We start from the raw sequence: 27,632 nt of genomic DNA, 5'->3' as shown, positions 1-27,632 counted from the left end.
AGGGTACTGTTTCTTAGTGCTGGCTATCCTCCAGTACCGCTGAAAAATGCTATTCTTGCTTTGCAAGGCGAAGCAATGACCATCAGGAGTCGATTACCATCATGGCCCAGATGGCCATGTCCACATGCAAACTTCCCAATAAAGGTTACTGAGTAACCATGGACCCAAGCTGCTGAAGCACATCTGTCTGGGGCAGGGAAGAGGGGGAATGAAACTCTGCACTATACCCTAGAACTCTTTCAAAAGTCCTGAGCTGACCGCGTAGGTTCTTAAAAATCAGTAGTAGTGCAGGTAAAGCCTCTAGGAACTTTGCCTGCCCAAGAGAGGGTATTATATAAAAGCTGAACATTTTGCACATTTTAGGCAGCCTGCAGGTCAAAACAGTCAAATCTTCCCACCTCCTTCCACCCTCCTCTCCTGGTGCAATTGATTTATTTATTCCTTGGGCTCTGGCAGCTCTCCAGTTCCTTTCCCAAATGGTCGAGTATCGACAGAGCGTCAGCAAGCTGTGTCAGACATCACAGCCAGGGGTGAACCTATTTCCAACACTGGGCAATTTTTCTCATGTGTTAAACATTACCAACAAGTAGCATCACCTAATTATTGCAAGCAATAAATGTTTCAGATGCAGAAGTTTCCGCACTAAAATTTAAAATGGCATGTTAGTTGCCACTCCCTGGCATGCACGCTGCGCTTTGTGATAATTATATCTTCACGAGTCTATGAAAGTAGTGAAAATTTCCAGTTCTATAGTATAGTGCAACGCATTCTACTGCATGACTACTTATTAATCTTAAATCAACCATTCTTAATGTAAATCAGGACTGTTAGGAGTATTTGCAACATTGTTCCTCTAAAATGCCAGACGAACTATTACTTCATGTGGTCACTTGATACTTGATTTACATTCTTGAACAGGAGGGAGGAGGGAGAGGGCTAAGAGAGTGCCCACATCTGCTCTTCACGGACACAGAATGTTGGACTTCATTTTCATCTCTTTTTAAACGTCATTAGTTCGGTTTATCTGAAAGAATTCTCATTGAATTCAACTATGAAAGAAATATAAAGACCACAGGGAACGGCGCAGTAGCAGAAGCTATCTGAAAATAAGTTTTAAAAATGTATACACCATTCACCCAATGAATAGTGGGAGCGTGTTTAGTGATTTGCAGCTTGAATAGGGTCAGACCAAAAACGATACTGTAGAGAATTTATGGCCCCTTTAAACTACAACAGGAATGTCCAAGCTTTATTTTTTGGGCCACATCAGTACATGCCACGTAGCCTCGGCAGCCTATATAAAGATAAAATCCATGTTCCATTAATTTATATACATCACAACTTGCTGATACCAACAGAACTTGGTACTCTGATTTAGGATTCATCCACCAATGAGGCAACGGCACTAAGCACCTTTCCAACCACAAAATTTAAACAGGACAAACCAGCAAATAAGAAACATAAGCACAAATAGGACTGAGTTACCTGAGCTTCAAGGGCCAGGTTGCCAGGCTCAGGAGCCTAAATGTACTGCAGCATAACCAACAGCCCTTTAAAGTAAAAGTGCTGCTATAATCACCCCTGTAACTGGCCCTACACAATCTGCACATTACACAGCTATTTGTTGTCACTGGTATTCAGAACCCGCCATGATGAGGAGCTGTTACCTTATGTGTCATCAGCTGCAGATGCGTCATTTTTATGCCATTGATGGCACTGGTTAATATAAACTACACAGCCTTCAGATAGCCAATGGTAGTGCAGACCCAGATAATGGGACTCACAACCTGCTGCTAGAACAATCGCATCAGACACACTAAACTTGCTGAGCCGGTAGCGATGCACCAATTGATCACAGCAGACAAAAACAGGACAGCAATGTTTTGCTCTCTTTCTCCCATGACCTGATACATATCTAGCTGTAAGGTTCTAATTTACAAAAAAGATCCCAGAGCAGGATGATACAGTAATGATGAAAGGTTAGTACCAAACACAGGTTCAGGACTTTCTGCCACTGTTTCATATATCATCAAATATTTGCTAAATTCTGCAATTTCCTAGTGGCAGTTAATGGGCACAAAAGCAACTAATTAACTCTCGTGTGACCGGAATCCTCCATCCAAACATCAGCAAAAAAAAACTGGCAACGCAACTCTGTTAGTTACTCTTCATGGTTCTGAGATGGTAAACTCCACTGTAACAATGAAAAACCATTTCAGGGATTCTTGTACAGAGTACAGCAATAAGAGGGGGTAGGGAATTCGATCTTCAATCACCGTGAACTCAAATGGTCTGAAAGTTTGAAAATTCAGTGGGACATCTATTAGATTTGAATGAAGCATGATTTTTATGCAAGAACGGTTGTACATGTCAAACAGAAATGGACCTGGGAAGCGTTAACATTAGAGGCTCCAACTCAGCTCACATCACTCAGGGTGGCAGCACTGACACATTCTAGAAGTGTGATCTTTTACAAGAAGTTAAGGGCACAAAGAAGGAAAGAAAAAGGAAGAATGTGCATTTACATAGCGCCTTTCATGACCTCAGGATGTCCCAAAGCGTTTTACAGCCAAAGAAGTACTTTTTGAAATGTAGTCACTGTTGTTATGTAGGATGGACTAGCACATTCTAATCTTATGACATCACAAGCAACAAAAATAATAGTGAACTTGCTCCAGGTAAAAATATTGTAAGTACAACACAGACCATGGATATATGGATGGTCATTTTACTCTCTGTCCAGTCTCTGCTCTGCTCCTGATTTTGCTTACTCCCAGCTCGACTTCCCTTCCATCTTCTCTCCCAAGTCAGTCCTGCCTCTAGCTCCAGCTCTGCTTCCACCTTTCTTCGCAATACTTTCACAGAAGCACCCCGCAGCCCTGCTCCCCCAACATCATATAGAATCATAGAAAGGTTACAGCACAGAAGGAGGCCAATCAGCCCATCGAGTCCGCGCCAGAGCAATCCAGCTAGTCCCATTCCCCCACCCTATTGCAATTTTTTTTCCTTTCAAGTACTTCTCCAGTTCCCTTTTAAAAGCCAAGATTGAATCTGCCTCCACACCCCCCCCCCCCCCCACACAGTAGTGCATTCCAGATCCTAACTGCTCGCTGCGTAAAAAAGTTTTTCCTCATGTCACCTTTGGGTTCTTTTGCCAATCACCTTAAATCTGTGTCCTCTGATTCTTGACCCTTCCGCCAATGGGAACAGTTTCTCTCTATCTATTCTGTCTAGACCCTTCATGATTTTGAATACCTCTATCAAATCTCCTCGCGACTGCCTCTGCTCCAAGGAGAACAGCCCCAGCTTCTGCAGTCTATTCACGTAACTAAAGTCCCTCATCCCTGAAATCATTCTAGTAAATCTTTTCTGCACCCTCTCTAAGGCCTTCACATCTGTACTCAAGTGCGGTGCCCAGAACTGGACACAATACTCCAGTTGTGGCCAAACCAGTGTTTTATAAAGGTTTATCATAACTTCCTTGCTTTTGTACTCTATGCCTCTATTTATAAAGCCCAGGATCCCATATGCTTTTTAACCGCTTTCTCAACCTGTCCTGCCACTTTCAACGATTTGTGCACATATACCCGAAGATCTCTCTGTTCCTGTACCCCTTTTAGAATTGTGCCCTCTAGTTTATATTGCCTCGCCTCATTCTTCCTACCAAAATGTATCGCTTTGCATTTTTCTGCATTAAATTTCATCTGCCACACGTCCGCCCATTCCACCAGCCTACCTATGTCCTCTCGAAGTCTATCACTATACTCCTCACTGTTCACTACACTTCCAAGTTTTATGCCATTTGCAAATTTGGAAATTGTGCCCTGTACATCCAAGTCCAAGTCATTATAATATATATCAAGAAAAGCAGTGGTCCTAGTACCGACCCTTGGGGAACACCACTGTATACTTCCCTCCAATCCGAAAAACAACCGTTCACCACTACTTTCTGCTTCCTGTTACTTCGCCAATTTTGTATCCGTGCTGGTCCTGCCCCCTTTATTCCATGGGCTTCAACCTTGATGACAAGCCTATTATGTGCCACTTTATCAAATACCCTTTGAATGTCCATCAACCCTCTCTGTTACCTCATCAAAAAAACTCTATCAAGTTAGTTATATTCCAGTCACACCTCCGTGCTCCTCTCCCCAGCCTCAAACCAAGCCCATCAATAGTGTGGATTTGCTTCACCTGCTCTCGCTACAATCCTACTGCCTCACCCGAGACACCACAGATCCCACCCAAGTGCCACTGCCTTCCTACCTCACCCAGTCCCCAACACCTCCCATCCCACCCAATGGCTCCCTTCTTGCACCCCAATGCATCCCACTTGCTGCCAGCTCCAGAAATTATAGCCTCCCTGATTGCTCCCAGGTTCTCTCAGTAGTGCATGTTGCAGCAGCTCCCGAACACACCAATCCAAGAGAGCTGACTCTGGATCTAATGCAACAAGATAATCATACCAGCCCTGTCCTCCTCTCCTGCTCCATAAATTCTTTCTCACCCATGCATCTTTCAGCACCTCCTAGCTCCAGACTTCTACTCACTCAGCCCCATTACCCATCTCCAACATGTCAGTTGCATTTTGTTGTGTTCTCTAGACGTTAAAAGCTACAAACTGAGTCAATCAGCAAAGATGCATGTGCAAATGGCATACAGAAGAGACTTAAAGAAAGCACAAGCACACAATAAGAGATACACAGAGACAACAACAAAGTGTGGGAGAGAAAAAGTAGAAACTAAGGCAATAAGAAGCAGTTAGAAAGAATCAGAGAATTAAACACAAGAGACTGCTGCAGCTAGACAGAATTTTTGTTTGTCTATGAGTACTGTAACAGAAGACCAACTGGCCAACCTACCATTTTATTTCTAGTCATTACTGAAGTCAACCTTCAAGTCAACCACTATATCTTAAGTGTCACAGAGCTCCAAAAATAAGTAAATTACAATGTCTGCATTCAGCCTGATATGCAGGACAGCCAGTAGAGTTAAGGCACAAATATGGAACACTGGGAAATGGAATACTGATGAAAGTTTACCTTGCATTAGAAAGGGAGACTAGTCTTCAATTTATGAATGTATTATGGTATTTAATAATGATGTCCAACAATAGGTTTCAGCGAAGAGACACATTTACATTTTAACTATTGAATACCACTACCACTTTATCATCTAGTATTTGCTCTGTCCTTAAGACTTTTTAAAGGATATAGCAGAAGTCAAACTTTGCTGGCGTGCCCAAGTATTCTGCTTAATTGAAACTGTCAAAAAGGTCAACCATTCTAGCCTCAGGTTTTCTACCCTTTTTATCATCTGCTGTGCAGGAATTTGGGAACAAAGAGGGGTAATTAGCTAGAGGCTTTTCAAGGAAAAGAGCAGAGGGATAAAGGATCAGAGATTTAATAAATTCAGGAATGTCCACAAGCATGTTTCAAAGCTCCAGACTGTTCTCTAATATAAATATGCCTCATACCAGCAAGATACTAACACACCATGTCGAGCTAGGCAGCTCAACAATTCCAAATGTAAGGAGTCTTACAACACCAGGTTATAGTCCAACAGCTTTATTTGAAATCACAAGCTTTGGGAGGCTTCCTCCTTCGTCAGGTGGAGGAGGAGGAAGCCTCCAAAGGAGGAAGCCTCCGAAAGCTTGTGATTTCAAATAAAGCTGTTGGACTATAACCTGGTGTTGTAAGATTCCTTACATTTGTCCACCCCAGTCCATCACCGGCATCTCCACATCACAACAATTCCAAATGATTGCTGCAAGACAATGCCCAAAGATTGTGGAGAAACAGCACCAATCCACGTCTGACCATCTTAGGTGTGATGTCATGAGCAGCGACAAGCCTCTGAAAATTAAGTGCCTTCATTCAAGAAATAAACCAGCTAAGTTTACAGAACATTAATTTTACCTTGAACTACAGCAAACCCAATCCTCCACTGCATAGCATTTAAAATATGAGTAACCGCCCCTCAGCAACTTTGCTCCACAGGAAGAAAAAGTAGTCTCATTCAACAGCTGCTTCTGTAAACAGCAGATTGTGTTCGGAGAAAGAATGGTCTCACCAAACAGAGGAACTGTACCCCAAGTACAATGAATCTCCACTTCCTTCCGACACACAGAGAACATTCTCAATGCTACGATTCTTAACAACATCAGTGTTTCACCAACTGCAAACTTTTAGCAAGGTTTTGGATTGCTGAGAGTGGCAGATATGATATACTATTTACAGTTTATTCTGTAATATAATGATTTATTCACTATATTGTACATTTTATATAGACATGTTGAGTTAAATTGTATGAAGTGTATAGACTGCAGCACTGAGATTGTGCAAATTATACTATGTTCTTTCTAACTTAATATAGAACATTACGCGTAGTTAACACACAAGCTCTAATTGATATAAAGGCTGATTGTACAGCCAATGAAAAATCTAGATTGTGACGATCAGTATAGTAATAAGCGACCAGATCAATCTTTTATTGGAATTAATTACACCTCCACTAAGGAGTTCTTGCCACTACTGAGTCAACTCAGTTTATTTCCTGGTATCCCCAGGGGCGAGGGGGACCCTTGGACTATCATAGGATAATTGTACCTGCAAACATAGTAGATCCTCCTCCAAACAAGCAGATAGGGGGGGATAACCAGATCCAATTTAGACAGAGTTAGGTGACAGTTTCCTCAGCCAACACCCACAGATGGCAGACAGGATGCAGCTTCAAGAAGGTCTGAATAGCTACAGTAGTTAAACTGTAGCCAGGAATTTCCTGCAACAGCGATATTGGCGACGAGCAAGGTAAGTTAGACCATTGTGTGCCCTGATCCTCCAGTGGCGAATTTACTAGAGAATCGATTAGAATACACTGCAGTGAGCATCACGGCGTATCAGAGAGGTGCAGCCAATGGCCAATTCTGGGACAGCGGCGATAAAACAAAGACGGCCTCTCGTCTCTCTAGAATGGTCACTTCGGTAATGGCAACTCATCAACAAGCCAATTTCTTGTCAATGAAAAATATCTTTTGAAATGAAAACTTTAGTTTTATATCCCTGTAAGGAAAGCACACATCTCCAAATCGTTCAATCAGTATTCAATGATTTTTTTGTTATATTTTTCCATGTTTCACGTAAACATAGGGGAGCACAATATTTTGAATACTCTATTTTACTTTCAGTTATATATTTGAAACGAAACATTCTTCTGGTTGTAAAAAAAATTTAAAAAAATCTTAATTACACAGCAGACCAGACAGACGGATAGAAAGTTGATTACGGGGTCTCTTTATAATACTAAAGCTGTTAAATTGCCTCTGTATTAGTAACTGACATTATTATTCCTATTATTCATGTCACCTCGTCAAATCGTTATTAAGCATCAATTGAAGTTCTGATGGCGGATTCTGGGTCAGATTGTGTTCTGAGTTTTGCATGGTACATAATGCCATATTATTCAGTTAACATGATATCTAATATTTAAATGAATCTCGGGGTTCCGGTGAGGTTTTGCGTTGTATTTTGGCTACTGAGGGACCTGGTTGTGCTTTCCAATTTCTGCAATTAGTCACAGACAAGATGACGAGAGAAACTTAGAAAGTGATTCACAATGTAATTACAGACTGAAATGGGAGAACTTATAATGGGGAACAGGGAAATGGCAGAGCAATTAAACAAATACTTTGGTTCTGTCTTCACGAAAGAGGACACAAATAACTTTCCGGAAATGCTAGGGAACCAAGGGACTAGTGAGAAGGAGGAATTAAAGGAAATTAGTATTAGTTAAAAAAAAGTGCTGGAGAAATTAATGGGACTGAACGCCAATAAATCCCCAGGGCCTGATATTCTGCATCCCAGAGTACTAAAAGAGGTCGCCATGGAAATAGTGGGTGCATTAATTGTCATCTTCCAAAATTCTATAGATTATGGAACAGCTCCTGCAGATTGGAGGGTGGCAAATGTAACCCCACTATTTAAAAAAGGAGGGAGAAAAAACAGGGAACTACAGACCGGTTAGCCTAACATCAGTAGTAGGGAAAATGCTAGAGTCTATTATAAAGGATGTGATAACAGGACACTTAGGAAAGGGAAATCATGTTTGACAAATCTACTGGAGTTTTTTGAGGATGTAACTGGTAGAATAGATAAGGGAGAACCAGTGGATGTGGTTTATTTGGATTTTCAGAAGGCCTTTGATAAAGTCCCACATAAGAGGTTAGTGTGCAAAATTAAAGCACACGGGATTGGCGGTAATATACTGGCATGGATTGAAAATTGGTTAACAGACAGGAAACAGAGAGTAGGAATAAATGAGTCTTTTTCCAGTTGGCAGGAGGTGCCTAGTGGAGTACCACAGGAATCAGTGCTTGGGCCCCAGCTATTCACAATATATATCAATGATTTGGATGAGGAAACCAAATGTAATAATTCCAAGTTTGCTGACGACACAAAACTAGGTGGGGATTGTGAGTTGTGAGGCGGATGCAAAGAGGCTTTAAGGCAATTTAGACATGTTGAGTGAGTGGGCAAATACATGGCAGATGCAGTATAACGTGGATAAATGTGAAGTTATCCACTTCGGAAGGAAAAACAGAAAGGCAGAGTATTACTTAAATGGTGATAGATTGGGGAATGTTGATGTACAAAGGGACCTGGGTGTCTTTGTACACCAGTCACTGAAAGCAAACATGCAGGTGCAGCAAGCAGTTAGGAAGGCAAATGGTATGTTGGCCTTCATTGCAAGAGGATTGGAGTACAGGAGCAAGGATGTCTTACTGCAGTTATACAGGGCCTTGGGGAGACCACATCTGGAGTATTGTGTGCAGTTTTGGTCTCCTTACCTAAGAAAGCATATACTTGCCATAGAGGGAGTGCAGCGAAGGTTCACCAGACTGATTCCTGGGATGGCAGGACTGTCCTATGAGGAGAAATTGGGTCGACTCGGCCTGTATTAATTCAAGTTTAGAAGAATGAGAGGGGATCTCACTGAAACACATAAAATTCTGACAGGGCTAGACAGACTGGTTGCAGGGAGGATGTTTCCCCTGGCTGGGGGAGTCCAGAACGAGGGGTCACAGTCTCAGGATATGGGGTAGGACATTTAAGACTGAGATGAGGAGAACTTTCTTCACTCAGAGGGTGGTGAACCTGTGGAATTCTTTACCACAGAAGGCTGTGGAGGCCAAGTCACTGAATATATTTAAGAAGGAGCTAGATAGATTCCTAGACTGAAAAGACATCAAGGGGAATGGGGAAGAGTAAGGGAATATGGTACTGAGATAGAGGATCAGCCATGATCATATTGAATGGCGGAGCAGGCTCGAAGGGCTGAATGGTCTACTCCTGCTCCTATTTTCTATGTTTCCATTGAGGGTAGTACCATTGAGGTAAGCGGAAGACAAATCTACATAACTATTCTTAAACACTAAACATTATTACTGCTACCAGAATACAAGTGACAGAATCATTTTTCCATTAATAAAAGTCTCAGACTGCTGCCCCTATTTGTATATATCACCAATGCATAGCTGATAACATTCATTGTTGTGGCCTAGAATTAATATTTGCACAGTACTGGGAGAAAGTCTTGAGCCAGGGTTACTTTTCAGTGAACAATGAAACACCCGAGGATGGGGACGCAAGCAGACAGGAAAGTCTTAAAGCCAACGGGACTCTCTAGGACAGGTGACACCTTGTTCTAAAATATAAATATTTCACTTTATTACAGGCTGACCGTGCCCAGCAGAATAAACCTTATGAGAAAATAACACATTCCTGTGATTATAGCAAACATACTGAGTCCACTAGAGCCATTCTTTAACAGTCTAAGTGGCAGCAGCAATCGCAGTAGCGTTAATTCAGCAAATTCCCGATTGCCATTAATTTTAATGGGGGCGGAGATATGATCATTAACTGATCAACTGTTTCGGTGAGAAAAACAGCGGAGTGCGCAAAAGTCACAGGAAATTTTCTTGGCCATAAAATTTGAAGTTAAAGAAAGCAATAAAGGAAAACAACAAAGGAAAATGGAAGGACAAGGCACGAAGATAGTGTTCATTTTATGTAAAATTGTGTTTGAGGTGTTTAGTCTTTTAGAGCCGTTATAGTGATGAGCCTTTTCCTGATGTTTCAATAGCTTTAGTGTGTCAAAATTCGGATAGCCAGGTGGTGAAGGAGTGAATACTAGACCTAGTCTTCAGTTGCTTCCAAGCCTTTATTCCCCCAGATCCCATTACACACCCTCCAATAAATGGATACAAGAGTCCCCAGTTGATACCCACCACCTGAATACAATTAACACTATGACATAAATCACATGGATACAATTAACAGATTCCATTCTCTTTAAATAAAGAAATCAAACTTTATATGTACACAATACAAACAAAATTTCAAAAATTAAAAACTTCCATACTCTGTGCAACTCATATTATTCAAAGTACTACATTGCGAAGCAACCCTTCTCCAGGATCCATAATTTCTTCGTACATGTAATTCTTTCAGTAAAACAATCCGACAGTTGATGGCTTGAATCCACCCATTTAATTTTAGAGATTTCCTTTCTCTCCAGCATTTGTTTCAAGCCAGTAATCTTGCCTCACTCACATTTTTCACAGAGTATACATCATCCCACAATGAACGACTGTCCATGGGTATACTATCTTCAGCACTCCCATTTTACAGGATGTCACTCAAGATATTTGCCAAATAGAATTCCATATCCACTGCATCTACAAGAGCCAATGTTTCAGCAGCCAGAGTACTTTGAACAACCCTTTTTATTTTCTTAGCTTCCCAAGCTAAAGGACAACATTTCTCATTCTCACCCATAAGAAACACTACAAAACCAGTACACTAGAATACCCCTTAGGAAGACTGACATGTGAAGCATCGCTAAAGATAACTAGCTTCATTTTCTTTGGGTCACCCAAGGACGGGAACTTAAAAACGCATTTATCTATATTTAATTTTAATAATGTTTTATTTGCCCTTAAAACAGTCTCTACTACGGGGTCATAGAAACATAGAAAATAGAAGAAAGAGTAGGCCATTCGGCCCTGCTCCGCCATTCAAAACGATCATGGCTGATCGTCTAACTCAGCACCCTATTCCCGCTTTTTCCCATATCCCTTTAGCATTAAGAAATATATCTATCTCCTTCTTGAATACATCTAATGACTTGGCCTCCACTGCCTTCTGTGGTAGAGAATTCCACAGGTTCACCACCCTCAGTGAAGAAATTTCTCCTCATCTCAGTTCTAAATGGCATACCCCGTTATCCTGAGACTGTGACCCCTGGTTCTGGACTCCCCAGCCATTGGGAACATCCTGTTAGTCCTGTTAGAATTTTATATGTTTCGATGAGATCACCTCTCATTCTTCTAAACTCTAGTGAATATAGGCCCAGTCCACCCAATCTCTCCTCATACGTCAGTCCTGCCATCCCAGGCATCAGTCTGGTAAACCTTCGTTGCACTCCCTCCATGGCAAGGACATCCTTCCTCAGATAAGGAGATCAAAACTGCACAAAATACTTCAGATGTGGTCTCACCAAAGCCCTGTATAACTGCAGTAAGACATCCTTGCTCCTGTACTCAAATCCTCTTGCAATAAAGGCCAACATACCATTTGCCTTCCTAACTGCTTGCTGCACCTGAATGCTCACTTTCAGCGACTGATGTACAAGGATACCCAGGTCCCTTTGTAGATCAACATTTCCCAATCTATCACCATTCAGATAATACTCTGCCTTTCTGTTTTTCCTTCCGAAGTGGATAACTTCACATTTATCTACATTATGCTGCATCTGCCATGTATTTGCCCACTCACTCAACTTGTCTAAATCGCCTTAAAGCCTCTTTGCATCCTCCTCACAACTCACAATCCCACCTAGTTTTGTGGCATCAGCAAACTTATAAATGTTACATTTAGTTCCCTCATCCAAATCATTGATATATATTGTGAATAGCTGGGGCCCAAGCACTGATCCCTGCGGTACCCCACTAGTCACTGCCTGCCACCCGGAAAAAGACCGGTTTATTCCTACTCTGTTTCCTGTCTGTCAACCAATTCTCAATCCATGACAGTATATTCCCCCCAATCCAATGTGCTTTAATTTTGCACACTAACCTCTTGTGTGGGACCTCATCAAAAGCCTTCTGAAAATCCAAATACACCACATCCACTGGTTCTCCCCTATCTATTCTACTAGTTACATCCTCAAAAAACTCCAGTAGATTTGTAAAGCATGATTTCCCTTTCATAAACCCATGCTGACTTTGTCTAATCCTGTTAATGCCCTCCAAGTGTTCTGTTATCACATCTTTTATAATAGACTCTAGCATTTTCCCCACTACTGATGTTATGCTAACTGGTCTGTAATTCCCTGTTTTTTCTCTCCCTCCTTTTTTAAATAGTGGGGTTACATTTGCCACCCTCCAATCTGTAGGAACTGTTCCAGAGTCTATAGAATTTTGGAAGATGATCCCCAATGCATCCACTATTTCCAGGGCCACTTCCTTTAGTACTCTGGGATGTAGATTATCAGGCCCTGGGGATTTGTCAGCCTTTAGCCCCATTAATTTCCCAGCACTATTTTTTTTTTTACTAATACTGGTTTCCTTCATTTCCTCCCTCTCACTAGACCCTTGGTTCCCTAACATTTCTGGGAGGTTATTTGTGTCCTTTGTGACGACAGAACCAAAGCATGTGTTTAATTGTTCTGCCATTTCTTTGTTCCCCATTATAATTTCCCCCATTTCTGACTGTAAGGGACCTTCATTTGTCTTCAATAATCTTTTTCTCTGGACATATTTATAGAAGCTTTTACAGTCAGTTTTTATGTTCCCTGCTAGTTTACTCTCATACTCTATTTTTCCCCTCTTAATCAATCTCTTTGTCCTCCTTTGCTGAATTCTGAACTGCTCCCAATCCTCAGGCTTACCGCTTTTTCTGGCAATTTTATATGTCTCCTCTTTGGATCGAATCCTATCCCTAATTTCTTTTGTAAGCCACGGTTGAGCCACCTTTCCTGTTTTATTTTTGCGCCAGACAGGAATGAATAATTGTTGTAATTCCTGCACACGTTCTTTAAATATTAACCATTGCCTATCCACCGTCATCCCTTTTAGTAAAGTTCCCCAATCTATCATAGCCAACTCGTACCTCATACTTCCGTAATTTCCTTTATTTAGATTCAGGACCCTAGTTTCGGATTCAACTACTTCACTCTCCATCTTAATGAGGAATTCTGTCATGTTATGGTCGCTCTTCCCTAAGGGACCCCGCACAAGATTGTTAATTAATCCTCTCTCATTGCACAATACCCAGTCTAGGATCGCCTGTTCTCTAGTTGGTTCCTCAACGTATTGGTCTAGAAAACCATCACAAACACACTCCAGGAATTCCTCCCCCACAGTATTATTGCTAATTTGGTTTGACCAATCTATATGTAGATTAAAGTCACCCATGATTACAGTTGTACCCTTCTTGCATGCATCTCTAATTTCCTGTTTAATGCCCTCCCCAACATCTCCACTACTGTTTGGGGGCCTATAGACAACCCCCACCAACGTTTTCTGCCCCTTGGTGTTTCTTAGCTCCACCCATACAGATTCCACATCGTGATTTCCTGAACCAATATCCTTCCTCACTATTGCATTGATTTCCTCCTTTACTAACAACGCTACCCCACCGCCTTTCCCTTTTTGCCTGTCCTTCCTAAACATTGAATACCCCGGATGTTCAGTTCCCATCCTTGGTCACCCTGCAGCCATGTCTCCATAATCGCAACTATATCATAACTGTTAATATTGTTAATTCATCTAGCTTATTGCGAATGTTCCACGCATTAAGACACAATGCCTTTAGACTTGTCTTTTTAAGATTGCTAGTCATCTTAGTTTTATTTTGCACTATGGCCCTATTTGTTTTTCACCCTTGTTTTCTCTGCCTTTCACTATTGCTTCTGCCCTTTCTGTATTTTGTTACTATCCTTGTTTCCCCCTCCTCTGTCTCCCTGCTCAGGTTCCCATCCCCCTGCCATTCTCATTTAAACCTTCACCAACAGCACTAGCAAACACCCCCTCGAGGTCCCCGTCCTGCTCGGGTGTAACCCGTCACGCTTGTACAGGTCACCATCTTCCCCAGAACCGGTCCCAATGTCCCAGGAATCTAAATCCCTCCCTCCTCCACCATCCCTGCAGCCACGCATTCATCCGGTCTATTCTCCTGTTCCTATACTCACTAGCACGTGGCACTGGTAATAATCCTGAGATCACTACCTTTGAGATCCTGCTTTTTAATTTATCTCCTAACTCCTTAAATTCACCTTGCAGGACCTCATCCCTTTTTTTTAAACCTATGTCGTTGGTACCGATATGGACCACGACTAGTGGCTGTTCACCCTCCCCCTCCAGAATGCCCTGCAGCCGCTCCGTGACATCCTTGACTCTAGCACCAGGGAGGCAAAATACCATCCTGGAATCACGTTTGCGGCCGCAGAAATGCCTATCTGTTCCCCTTACGATTGAATCCCCTATCAATATAGCCCTGCCACTCTTATTCCTCCCCTCCTGTGCAGCAGAGCCACCTGTGGTGCCACGAACTTGGCTCTTGCTGCTTTCCCCTGATAAGCCATCTCCCCCAACAGTATCCAAAGCGATATATCTGTTTGAGAGGGAGATGGCCCCAGGGGACTCCTGCTCTACCTGCCTAGTCCTTTTACTCTGCCTGGCAGTCACCCATTTCCTTTCTGCCTGCGTAATCTTTACCTGCGGTGTGACCACCTCACTGAAGGTGCTATCCACGATAATCTCAGCATCGCGGATGCTCCACAGTGAATCCACCCGCAGCTTCAGCTCCGAATCCAAAATGCGGTTGGCCAGTCGCTGCAGCTGGACACACTTCCTGTACACGTGGTCGCCAGGGACACCTGTAGTGTCCATGACTTCCCACATAGTGCAGGAGGAGCATATCACGGATGCGAGCTCTGCTGCCATGACTTGGGTCACTGAAGTACTTAACTCCAACACATCAAAACTCGAATCTGGTCTAGTCTGAGTTCACAAGCGGTTCAACTGACCAACCAAGCTTCGTAATTGCTCTGTCTCTTCTTTAGATATGACATCACCTTTCTGTGATGACGTAGTACAATTAACCAGGATAGGAGTAACTCTTTCTAAATAGGACTGTTATTAAGGGGATACAATAATGCCCTGACTGGGTAAACTGCAAATCAACCGATTTCCCAAAAATGACTGCCTCATTGTGTTCAATGTCAAGTTTCATATTTGCCTCTTTCATGGCAGGTTTACTCAAAAGCATAGGTATCTCACTAGAGACTACATCTGTACTTATAAAATGGCTTACTCTAGCCATCTGAAATTACCAGTGACCTCAAGGTGCTGTCATCTCCAAACCTAAAACATGTAGAACTTTTATATTCCTTAACCTTGCATCGATCCTCACTACTTAGTTAGTGAATCATGATAACATTTTAACCAATCTACCCCGCATACAGTTGAAGTACGTGCATTAACACCACACAATTAAAAGAATCCGTGACTGATACATTCATCACAGGATTAAAACTCCTTGTGACTAGTATAAGCTGTTCATGTTCATCATTATCTTCATCCTCTTCCTCAGAACTACTTTCTCATGCTTCATTTCAAAGACCCTGCATCTTCGCTCTGGGCAATTTGCCGCACAATGATATTTAGAGTCACATCTAAAGCATCTACTGATTTTTCCTTGGGCATTCTTAGAATTCATTCGCCCATTATTACTGTCCCAATTTTGTTTTCTGTTGTTATAACCGGATTTGTTGTGCCTGCTTTCATCACCAATCTGGCTGTTTTTAATCCTTCCATCATATTGACACCTGCGTGCAGGCTCTTGAAAATATTGAAACCCTGGACTGGCGCCTGTGTTCAGTATCTGGAACATTTCGAAACCTGATAACCATCGAATCTTCTATTCTTTGTGTCACAGCAGAAGGCCTCGTTTGTTCCACGAAGATTGAAGGAATTTTTTTTTTAAGGCAGCAGACATTTGGTCCAACAGAGTCTCTTTTTCCAAGAACTAGACGCCAGTTAGGAACAGTTGCCTGTCCACGAGACACCTTAGCACAATCTAGTAATTTAAACTCTAGTACCGATCCAGGGATTTCCATATTTAACAAATTGTTCAAAAGGTTGACAAAGTTCAAGTCCATGATATACTCTTCCATTGAATGACCGTTCATTTTCCGAAATCTATCAAATGCTGACCAGGCCTCATAGGCACTTAACAGGTCATCTTTCTTGTAGATTTAATCCAGAAATTCTAGTTGAAAGGTAAAACCTTCATTAGCCAAAAGATCTGTATCCATCTCAGAATACCTTACTTCTGATTTTACTTCGTTCAGGAAGCAACAACGTCAAGGCCATGCCTTGTTTTCTCTTTGGTAGGGTAGTAACCCGTGTCCACATATCAACCTCATTCTTCCACTGTTCATACAGTTCAAACTCTGAACATCGGAGGGAAATCGTACCTCAACAATTTAAACTTGCTTTCTGTCATTTTCCACAATGGCCACTATGCTTTCAAGTTTTATGGGGGGGGAAATATTGTGGTTTCCAACCTCCACCTTTAGGCAACCATTCTTTGCTGCCATGTCAAAATTGGTGACGGATAGAATGAGAGCCAAGTCTTCAGTTGCTTCCAAGCCTTTATTCCCCCAGATCCCATTACACACCCTCCTATAAATGGATAGAAGAGTCCCCAATTGATACCCACCACCTGAATACAATTAACACTAATTGATATAAATTACATGGATACAATTAACATATTGCACCAATGTTCATGTTAGCAATTCAGTGCATGAACTGAAAAACAAAATTGATCAGCCCAAGTGACACAGGAGTTTTTCTGAACTGCCAAAAGTCTAAGGGTTAAATCCAAGGAAAATAATTTACTGGAGTGTTTCTATTTAGGGGAACAGCCGTAACTTAACCTGTAGGTCAGTAGGAAAGGTACTGTACAAACAAACCGTTCTTTACTCTCACAGGCCAGACTCTCCTCCCTAACACTCACACAGCCACAAGGGACCAAGAGCCCATCTGATAAGGAAGGCACCAGAACTCAGAATACTGCACAACAAATGAGCAGTTCCTCCCGTGGGCACTTTTTCATTCTTCAAAGTGCAAGATGTGCCTGCATTCATAAAGCCAACAGGAAACCAACTTTTAGCCAAGAGAAATATGGATCCCAGAAGCCTTTTCATACAATTCACAGCAAATTTCTTGGCAAGCATCTGCAGCTGCCAAATAAATGTATACTGTATCTCAGACATCTGTTCTTGATACCGGGCCAATTACCCTTGAACACATGCTGTAGATGAATCACTTGCGATTTGGCTTTGGCGTTGAAGGAATACCAAAATATTGAATCAGCATGAACCAGGTAGTTAACAACAACTTCACATAACCTCACAAATTACCACGTAGGACACTATTCGGCCCGTCGAGTCTGTGCTAGTAATATCTCTTCCAATGGATCTGTCTACTCTGATCACATTTCCCTGTATCCTTTCATATTTGTCCTTTTCAAATCCTTATCCAGTAACCTTTTAAATATTATAGTCTCTGTCCCAATAGCCAACTGTCGTAAGGCATTCGATGTTCTAATAACTCTGTAAAAATACTCCATAAAAAATGCCCTGGTCTCATTAATTTAATTTGTTTTGAAAGGCGATGCAAATATGAGCCAATGCACTGCATGATCCCATCTTCACCCAGGTCCACATGCTCACTACATATTCATCAGGAACTAAAACCCTGGCCACTTTTATCCTCCTGAACTAGGGGACACAGAAGACAAGGTATGTTTTAAATCAATCAGATGTTAAATGGCTTGAACACATGCAAGCATCTACCAATTACACACCAACAACTATGTGCCATTGCTCCAGTATGTAACATGCTGATTAGCAATAAATGCTGCCAGCAGATCAATAGGTTTGTGAAGCGGTCATTGAACCTCACCTTACCTCACCTTCGGGTCAGAAGATCGGAGCCTCATACCAGTACCTCTCTGCTGTAAACATTCAGACAGCATGAAACCACTACTGCTATCCCTCTGCTGTTGCCCCACAACCAGTCAATTTGCACCTGTTCATATTGCAAAACTGATTCAGTATTGTGCTGGAGCTGTACTTACACTGCAGGTAGATTCCACAGCACTTGGCAGTAACACAAAAACAACAGAGTACTCCCTCAAGGGCTCAGCAAAGTTAGCCTGAATAGCTGAGCCCCTCAGAACAGGCAGGACCCCAGCTCCAGCCAACTGGACTGTTCTTAGACGGTATGACAGTAGGGGCGCTACAATCGGTCTCAGGGCCCCCCAGGTAGTGAGAGGAAAATCAGCCAGTGTTCCAAGGACCCCTGCACGAATTGCACATGTGAATGTTGTGACAAGATAGGATCTGCATCAGCTGTGAGGCTGCGCGAGCTTGATCGAATTGTCCAAACATTACCACGGGTCACACATGAATAAATGTCATTTGAGAAGTTAGACGTTGCCAAATCATAGAATCACAGAATGGTTACAGCACAGAAGGAGGCCATTCGGCCCATTGAGACCATGCTGGCTCTTTGTAAGAGCGGTCCAGTTAGTCCCATTCTCCCGCTCTTTCCCCGTAGCCCTGCAAGTTTTTTCCCTTCTAATATTTATCCAATTCCTTTTTGAAAGCCACGATTGAATCTGCTTCCACCATCCTTTCAGGCAGCACGTTCCAGATCATAACAACTCATTGTGTAAAAGATGATTTTCTTCATGTCACCTTTGGTTCTTTTGCCAATCACCTTAAATCTGTGTCCTCTGGTTCTGAACCCTTCCGCCAATGGGAACAGCTTCTCTTTATTTACTTTATCTGAACCCTTCATGATTTTGAACACTTCCATCAAATCTCCTCTCAACCTTCTCTGCTCCAAGGAGAACAACCTCAGCTTCTCTAGTCTATCCACATAACTGAAGTCCCTCATCCCTGGAACCATTCTAGTAAATCTTTTCTGCACCCTCTCTAAAGCCTTCACATCTTTCCTGAAGTGCGGTGCCCAGAATTGGACACAATACTCCAGTTGTGGCCGAACCAGTGTTTTATAAGGGTTCAACAACTAACATTCCCTCCGGACAAGTGCCAGGCAATGACCATCTCCAACAAGAGAAAATCTAACCACCTCCCCCTGACATTCAACGGCATTACCATCACTGAAACCTCCACCATCAACATCCTGGGGGTCACCATTGACCAGAAACTTAACTGGACCAGCCACATAAATACTGTGGCTACAGGAACAGGTCAGAGGATGGGTATTCTGTGGCGAGTGACTCACCTCCTGACTCCCCAAAGCTTTTCCGCCATCTACAAGGCCCAAGTCAGGAGTGTGATGAAATACTCTCCACTTGCCTGGATGAGTGCAGCTCCAAAAACACTCAAGAAGCTCGACACCATCCAGGACAAAGCAACCCGCTTGATTCGCATCCTATCCACCACCCGAAACATTCACTCGCTTCACCACTGGCGCACCGTGGCTGCAGTGTGTACCATCTACAGGATTCACTGAAGCAACTCGCCAAGGCTTCTTCGACAGCACCTCCCAAACCTGAAAACTCTACCACCTAGAAGGACAAGGGCAGCAGGCACATGGGAACAACACCACCTGCACGTTCCCCTCCAAGTCACACACCATCCCGACTTGGAAACATATCGCTGTTCCTTCATCGTCACTGTGTCAAAATCCTGGAACTCCCTTCCTAACAGCACTGTGGGAGAACCTTCACCACACGGACTGCAGCGGTTCAAGAAGGTGGCTTACCACCAAGGGCAATTAGGGATGGGCAATAAATGCTGGCCATGCCAGCGACGCCCACATCCCATGAATGAACTAAAAAACATAATTTCCTTTCATATGTACTCTGTGCCACTATTTATAAAGCCCGTACACTTTTTTAACCGCTTTCTCAACCTGTGCTGCCACCTTCAAAGATTTGTGCACATATACCCACAGGTGTCTCTGTTCCTGCAACCCCTTTAGAATTATACCATTTAGTTTATATTCCCTCTCCTCGTTCTACCTGCTAAAATGTATCACTTCGCACTTCTCTGCATTAAATTTCATCTGCCACGTGTCCGCCTTTCTCGTACCTCCTCTATCAATTTTTATCCCATCCAGTATCTCAACTACCTCTTCTGATGATGCCCATAGATCTGTGCTCCAGACAGTCAATGCTTTTTTGGAAGGGGAGTGGAAGGGAAAAAAACTAAAAAAAAACATGTTTAAAATTTGGCCTCAAATGCAGGAATCTGTACTGCTGACCTTTACTGATTTGGCAGCCCATCCGCAGCCAGTAAAAATCAGTGGTTAGAACCATCAACATCACGACTGAGTCTATGAGCCTGAGAAAACCTCTTTTCAAGGTGATTCTGCACATTGAACCTTTCCTGGGAGCGCAGAGCTGGACTACATCCTAAAAACAGAGCGTAAACTGATAACTTCAGACTACTCCGGTTCTTAGAATGTGCTTCCTTCCCTCTATGCCGACCATGTGTGCGGGAAGTGTGTCCACCTGCAGCTACTGACCGATCGTATCTCGGAGCTGGAGCTGCGGGTGGACTCACTGTGGAGCATTCGCGATGCAGAGAAACTCGTGGATAGCACGTTTAGCGAGTTGGTCACACCGCAGGTAAAGGGTATACAGGCAGGAAGTGAATGGGTGACCACCAGGAAGAGTAAGAGATGCAGGCAGGTAGTGCAGGGGTCCCCTGTGGCCATCCCCCTCTCAAACAGATATGCCACTTTGGATGCTGTTGGGGGGGATGACTTATCAGGGGAAGGCAGCAGCAGCCAACTTCCTGGCACCACGGGTAGCTCTGCTGCACAGGCTGGGAGGAAAAAGAGTGGCAGAGCTATAGTGATAGGGGACTCAATTGTAAGGGGAATAGACAGGCGTTTCTGCGGCCGCAACCGAGACTCCAGGATGGTGTGTTGCCTCCCTGGTGCAAGGATCAAGGATGTCTCGGAGCGGCTACAGAACATTTTGGAGGGGGAGGGCGAACAGCCAGCTGTCGTGGTGCACATAGGCACCAACGATATAGGTAAAAAAGGGGATGAGGTCCTAAAAGCAGAATATAGGGAGTTAGGAGGTAAATTAAAAAATAGGACCTCAAAGGTAGTAATCTCAGGATTGCTGCCAGTGCCACGTGCTAGTCAGAGTAGAAATAGGAGGATATTTCAAATGAATACGTGGCTAGAGGAATGGTGCAAGGGGGAGGGATTCAAATTCCTGGGACACTGGAAACGGTTCTGGGGGAGGTGGGACCAGTACAAACCGGATGGTCTGCACCTGGGTAGGGCCGGGACCGCTGTCCTAGGAGGAGTGTTTGCTAGTGCTGTTGGGGAGGGTTTAAACTAAAGTGGCAGGGGGTTGGGAACCTGAGCAGGGAGAGAGAGGAAAGCGTAACAGGAAGGGACAGAAGGTATGGAGTAATAGGTAAAGTGTTAAAAAAGGAAAAAGCAGGAACTAAGCGTCACAAAACAGATTTGAAAGTTCTTTATCTGAATGCACGTAGCATTCGTAATAAAATGGACGAGTTAACGGCACAAATAACTACGTATGGGTATGATCTTGTGGCCATTACAGAAACATGGCTGCAGGGTGACAACGACTGGGAATTAAATATGCCAGGGTATTTAACAATCAGGAAGGACAGGCAGGAGGGAAGGGGAGGTGGGGTGGCTATGTTAATAAAGGAAGGAATCACTGTAATACAGAGAAATGATATTGGGACAAAGCATCAAGATAATGAAACAGTTTGGGTGGAGATAAGGAATAATAAGGGAAAAAAAACTAGTGGGCGTAGTATATAGGCCTCCTAATAGTTGCAACTCTGCTGGAAGAAGTATTAATCAGGAGATAGTCGGGGCATGTAATAAGGGAACAGCCATAATTATGGGGGATTTTAATTATCATATTAACTGGACAAATCAAATTGGGCAGAGCAGCCTTGAGGACGAGTTCATTGAGTGCATCAGGGATGGATTTCTTGAGCAGTATGTAACTGATCCTACAAGGGGGCAGGCAACCTTGGACCTGGTCCTGTGTAATGAGTCAGGATTAATTAATAATGTCCTAGTTAAGGATCCCCTTGGAACGAGCGACCACAACATGGTTGAATTCCATATCCAATTAGAGGGTGAGAAGGTTGATTCTCAAACAAGCGTACTGAGCTTGAATAAAGGAGACTATGATGGTATGAGAGCGGAATTGATTAAAGTGGACTGGGAAAATAGATTAAAGGGTAAGACGGTACATGAGCAGTGGTGTTCATTTAGGGAGTTATTTTACAACTTTCAAAATAAATATATTCCACTGAGGAAAAAAGGGTGTAAAAGAAATGACAGCCATCCGTGGCTAAGTAAAGAAATCAAGGATAGTATCCGACTAAAAACAAGGACATATAAGGTAGCCAAACTTAGTGGGAGGATAGAAGATTGGGAATTCTTCAAAAGACAGCAAAAAGTAACTAAAGGATTGATTAAGAAAGGGAAGTTAGATTATGAAAAGAAATTAGCAAAAAATATAAAAACAGATAGCAAGAGTTTCTATAGTTATATAAAAAGAAAAAGGGTGGCTAAGGCAAACATAGGTCCCTTAGAGGATGAGACCGGGAAATTAATGGTGGGAAACATGGAGATGGCAAAAATGCTGAACAAATATTTTGTTTCAGTCTTTACAGTAGAGGACACTAAGAATATCCCAACACTGGACAAACAGGGGACTCTCGGGGGGGAGGAGCTAAATACGATTAAAATCACTCAGGAGATGGTACTCAGTAAAATAATGGGACTCAAGGCGGATAAATCCCCTGGACCTGATGGCTTCCATCCTAGGGTCTTGAGGGAAGTGGCAGTAGGGATTGTGGATGCTTTGGTGATAGTTTTCCAAAATTCCCTGGACTCAGGAGAGGTCCCGGCAGATTGGAAAACTGCTAATGTAACACCGTTATTTAAAAAGGGTAGTAGGCAGAAGGCTGGAAATTATAGGCCAGTTAGCTTAACATCTGTGGTGGGTAAAATTTTGGAGTCTATTATTAAGGAGACAGTAACGGAACATTTAGATAAGCATAATTTAATAGGACAAAGTCAGCATGGCTTTATGAAGGGGAAGTCATGTCTGACAAATTTGCTTGAGTTCTTCGAGGATATAACGTATAGGGTGGATAAAGGGGAACCAGTGGACATAGTGTATTTAGACTTCCAGAAGGCATTCGACAAGGTGCCACATAAAAGATTATTACTTAAGATAAAAAATCACGGGATTGGGGGTAATATTCTGGCATGGGTGGAGGATTGGTTATCGAACAGGAAGCAGAGAGTTGGGATAAATGGTTCATTTTCGGACTGGCAACCAGTAACCAGTGGTGTTCCACAGGGGTCGGTGCTGGGTCCCCAACTCTTTACAATCTATATTAACGATTTGGAGGAGGGGACCGAGTGCAACATATCAAAATTTGCAGATGATACAAAGATGGGAGGGAAAGTAGAGAGTGAGGAGGACATAAAAAACCTGCAAGGGGATATAGACAGGCTGGGTGAGTGGGCGGAGATTTGGCAGATGCAATATAATATTGGAAAATGTGAGGTTATGCACTTTGGCAGGAAAAATCAGAGAGCAAGTTATTTTCTTAATGGCGAGAGACTGGAAAGTACTGCAGTACAAAGGGATCTGGGGGTCCTAGTGCAAGAAAATCAAAAAGTTGGTATGCAGGTGCAGCAGGTGATCAAGAAAGCCAACGGAATGTTGGCTTTTATTGCTAGGGGGATAGAATATAAAAACAAGGAGGTATTGCTGCAGTTATATAAGGTATTGGTGAGACCGCACCTGGAATACTGCATACAGTTTTGGTCTCCATACTTAAGAAAAGACATACTTGCTCTCGAGGCAGTACAAAGAAGGTTCACTCGGTTAATCCCGGGGATGAGGGGGCGGACATATGAGGAGAGGTTGAGTAGATTGGGTCTCTACTCATTGGAGTTCAGAAGAATGAGAGGCGATCTTATTGAAACATATAAGATTGTGAAGGGTCTTGATCGGGTGGATGCAGTAAGGATGTTCCCAAAGATGGGTGAAACTAGAACTAGGGGGCATAATCTTAGAATAAGGTGCTGCTCTTTCAAAACTGAGATGAGGAGAAACTTCTTCACTCAGAGGGTGGTAGGTCTGTGGAATTTGCTGCCCCAGGAAGCTGTGGAAGCTACATCATTAGATAAATTTAAAACAGAAATAGACAGTTTCCTAGAAGTAAAGGGAATTAGGGGTTATGGGGAGCGGGCAGGAAATTGGACATGAAGCTGAGTTCGGATCGGTCAATGCCCTGTGGGTGGCGGAGAGGGCCCAGGGGCTATGTGGCCGGGTCCTGCTCCGACTTCTTGTGTTCTTTAGATTTGTGGTTGGGATCAGATCAGCCATGATCTTATTGAATGGCGGAGCAGGCTCGAGGGGCCGATTGGCCTACTCCTGCTCCAATTTCTTATGTTCTTATGTTCTTATGTTCTTATATCAGCAGAGTCTCAACTGGAACTAGCATCCAACAAAGCTACGTTCCACTTCAGGGATCCTACCAGTGACAGATATCAGCCTCAGGACAAGTCCACACACCAAGCAGCACTAGAATGCTACGTATTGTTTTCATATGGAGGGTGCTTCGTCATTTCCCTCCATTTCAAAAGTACTTAATTGGCTGTGAGGTGCGATGGAACCTCCTGAGGTCATGCAAAGCGCTATATAAATGCAAATTCTTTCTTTCATTACAATAAATACACAACATTATATATATATATATATATATATATATAAAAGCATGGAACAAAAACAAGTCAAACCAACTTGCTCCACCAACCACAATCTGTTCACTTATGGAGTCTATCCATTCCATGCAATCTCCTGAGGAAAGGTTCTCTCACCACCAAAGATAAATCTGTGGGATTCCATAAAGGTACAGCATATATAGTCAGAGAACAATGCCTGGTGATTACAGATAATCTTTCCAACTGCCCGTTATGAAAGCAATCAGAGGAGTTGAATGGTGTTCAGACAGAGAAACATTACATACAAGACTACTGAATACACAAACGGTCAGAACACAAAGACAGAGAGAGCGAGAGCGCGAGAGCGAGCGAGAGCGAGAGCGAGCGCGAGAGAGAGAGAGAGCGCGAGAGCGAGAGCGAGCGCGAGAGCGAGCGCGAGCGCGAGAGAGAGAGCGAGAGCGCGAGAGAGAGCGAGAGCGCGAGAGAGAGCGAGAGCGCGAGAGAGAGCGAGAGCGCGAGAGCGAGAGCGAGAGCGAGAGCGCGAGAGCGAGAGCGAGAGCGAGCGCGAGAGAGCGAGAGCGAGCGCGAGAGAGCGAGAGAGCGAGAGCGAGCGCGAGAGCGAGAGCGAGCGCGAGAGAGCGAGAGCGAGAGCGAGAGCGAGAGCGAGAGCGAGCGCGAGAGAGAGAGCGCGAGAGCGCGAGAGAGCGCGAGAGAGCGCGAGAGAGAGAGCGCGAGAGAGAGAGCGCGAGAGAGAGAGCGCGAGAGAGAGAGCGCGAGAGAGAGAGCGCGAGAGAGAGAGCGCGAGAGAGAGAGCGCGAGAGAGAGAGCGCGAGAGAGAGAGCGCGAGAGAGAGAGCGCGAGAGAGAGAGCGCGAGAGAGAGAGCGCGAGAGAGAGAGCGCGAGAGAGAGAGCGCGAGAGAGAGAGCGCGAGAGAGAGAGCGCGAGAGAGAGAGCGCGAGAGAGAGAGCGCGAGAGAGAGAGCGCGAGAGAGAGAGCGCGAGAGAGAGAGCGCGAGAGAGAGAGCGCGAGAGAGAGAGCGCGAGAGAGAGAGCGCGAGAGAGAGAGAGCGCGAGAGAGAGAGAGCGCGAGAGAGAGAGAGCGCGAGAGAGAGAGAGCGCGAGAGAGAGAGAGCGCGAGAGAGAGAGCGCGAGAGAGAGAGCGCGAGAGAGAGAGCGAGAGAGAGAGAGCGAGAGAGAGAGAGCGAGAGAGAGAGAGCGAGAGAGAGAGCGAGAGCGAAGCACCAGGCGTACCTAAAAATGAGGTGCCAACCTGGTGAAGCTACAACACAGGACTACATGCATGCTGAACAGCAGAAGCAACATGCTATATACAGAGCTAAGCGATTCCACAACCAACAGATCAGATCAAAGCTCTGCAGTCCTTCCACATCCAATCGTGAATGGTGGTGGACAGTCAAACAACTAACAGGAGGAGGAGGCTCTGTAAACATCCCCATCCTCAACGATGGCGAAGTCCAGCACGTGAATGCAAAAGACAAGGCTGAAGCGTTTGCGACCATCTTCAGCCAGAAATGCCGAGTAGATGATTCATCTCGGCCTCCTCCCGATATCCCCACCATCACAGAAGCCAGTCTTCGGCCAATTCGATTCACTCCATGTGATATCAAGAAACGGCCGAGTGCAAGGGATACAACAAAGGCTATGGGACCCGACAACATCCCGGCTGTAGTGCTGAAGACTTCTACTCCAGAACTAGCTGCGCCTCTAGCCAAACTGTTCCAGTACAGCTAAACACTGGCATCTACCCGACAATGTGGAAAATTGCCCAGGTATGTCCTGTCCGCAAAAAGCAGGACAAATCCAATCCGGCCAATTACCGCCCATCATTCTGCTCTCAATCATCAGCAAAGTGATGGAAGGTGTCGTCGACAATGCTATCAAGTGGCACTTACTCACCAATAACCTGCTCACCAATGCTCAGTTTGGGTTCTGCCAGGACCACTCGGCTCCTGACCTCATTACAGCCTTGGTCCAAACATGGACAAAAGAGCTGAATTCCAGAGGTGAGGTGAGAGTGACTGCCCTTGACATCAAGGCACCATTTGACAGAGTATGGCACCAAGGAGCCCTAATAAAATTGAAGTCAATGGGAATCAGGGGGAAAACTCTCCAGTGGCTGGAGTCATACCTAGCACAAAGGAAGATGGTAGTGGTTGTTGGAGGCCAATCATCTTAGCCCCAGGACATTGCTGCAGGAGTTCCTCAGGGCAGTGTCCTCGGCCCAACCATCTTCAGCTGCTTCATCAATGACCTTCCCTCCATCATAAGGTCAGAAATGGGGATGTTCGCTGATGATTGCACAGTGTTCAGTTCCATTCGCAACCCCACAGATAATGAAGCAGTCCGTGCCCACATGCAGCAAGACCTGGACAATATCTAGGCTTGGGCTGATAAGTGACAAGTAACATTCGCGCCAGACAAGTGCCAGGCAATGACCATCTCCAACAACAGAGAATCTAACCACCTTCCCTTGACATTCAACGGCATTACCATCGCCGATTCCCCCACCATCAACATCCTGGGGGTCACCATTGACCAGAAACTTAACTGGACTGGCCAGATAAATACTGTGGCTACAAGAGCAAGTCAGAGGCTGGGTATTCTGTGGCGAGTGACTCACCTCCTGACTCCCCCAAAGCCTTTCCACCATTTACAAGACACAAATCAGGAGTGTGATGGAATACTCACCACTTGCCTGGATGAGTGCAGCTCCAACAACACTCAAGAAGCTCGACACCATCCAGGACAAAGCAGCC

The 27,632-nt window shown here is 44.0% G+C and overlaps 1 protein-coding gene across 1 annotated transcript in view; it reads right to left on the bottom strand.

The window, feature by feature from the left end:
• utrn (utrophin) overlaps window positions 1–27,632 on the bottom strand; it is a 664,298-nt gene that overhangs the window by 559,191 nt on the left and 77,475 nt on the right. The window lies entirely within an intron of this gene.

Source organism: Heptranchias perlo, chromosome 8, assembly GCF_035084215.1.
Source record: "Heptranchias perlo isolate sHepPer1 chromosome 8, sHepPer1.hap1, whole genome shotgun sequence".
Classification (NCBI taxonomy): Eukaryota; Metazoa; Chordata; class Chondrichthyes; order Hexanchiformes; family Hexanchidae; genus Heptranchias; species Heptranchias perlo.
Note: the sequence above shows the minus strand (reverse complement) of the source record. Positions and strands in the feature narration are given on the sequence as shown.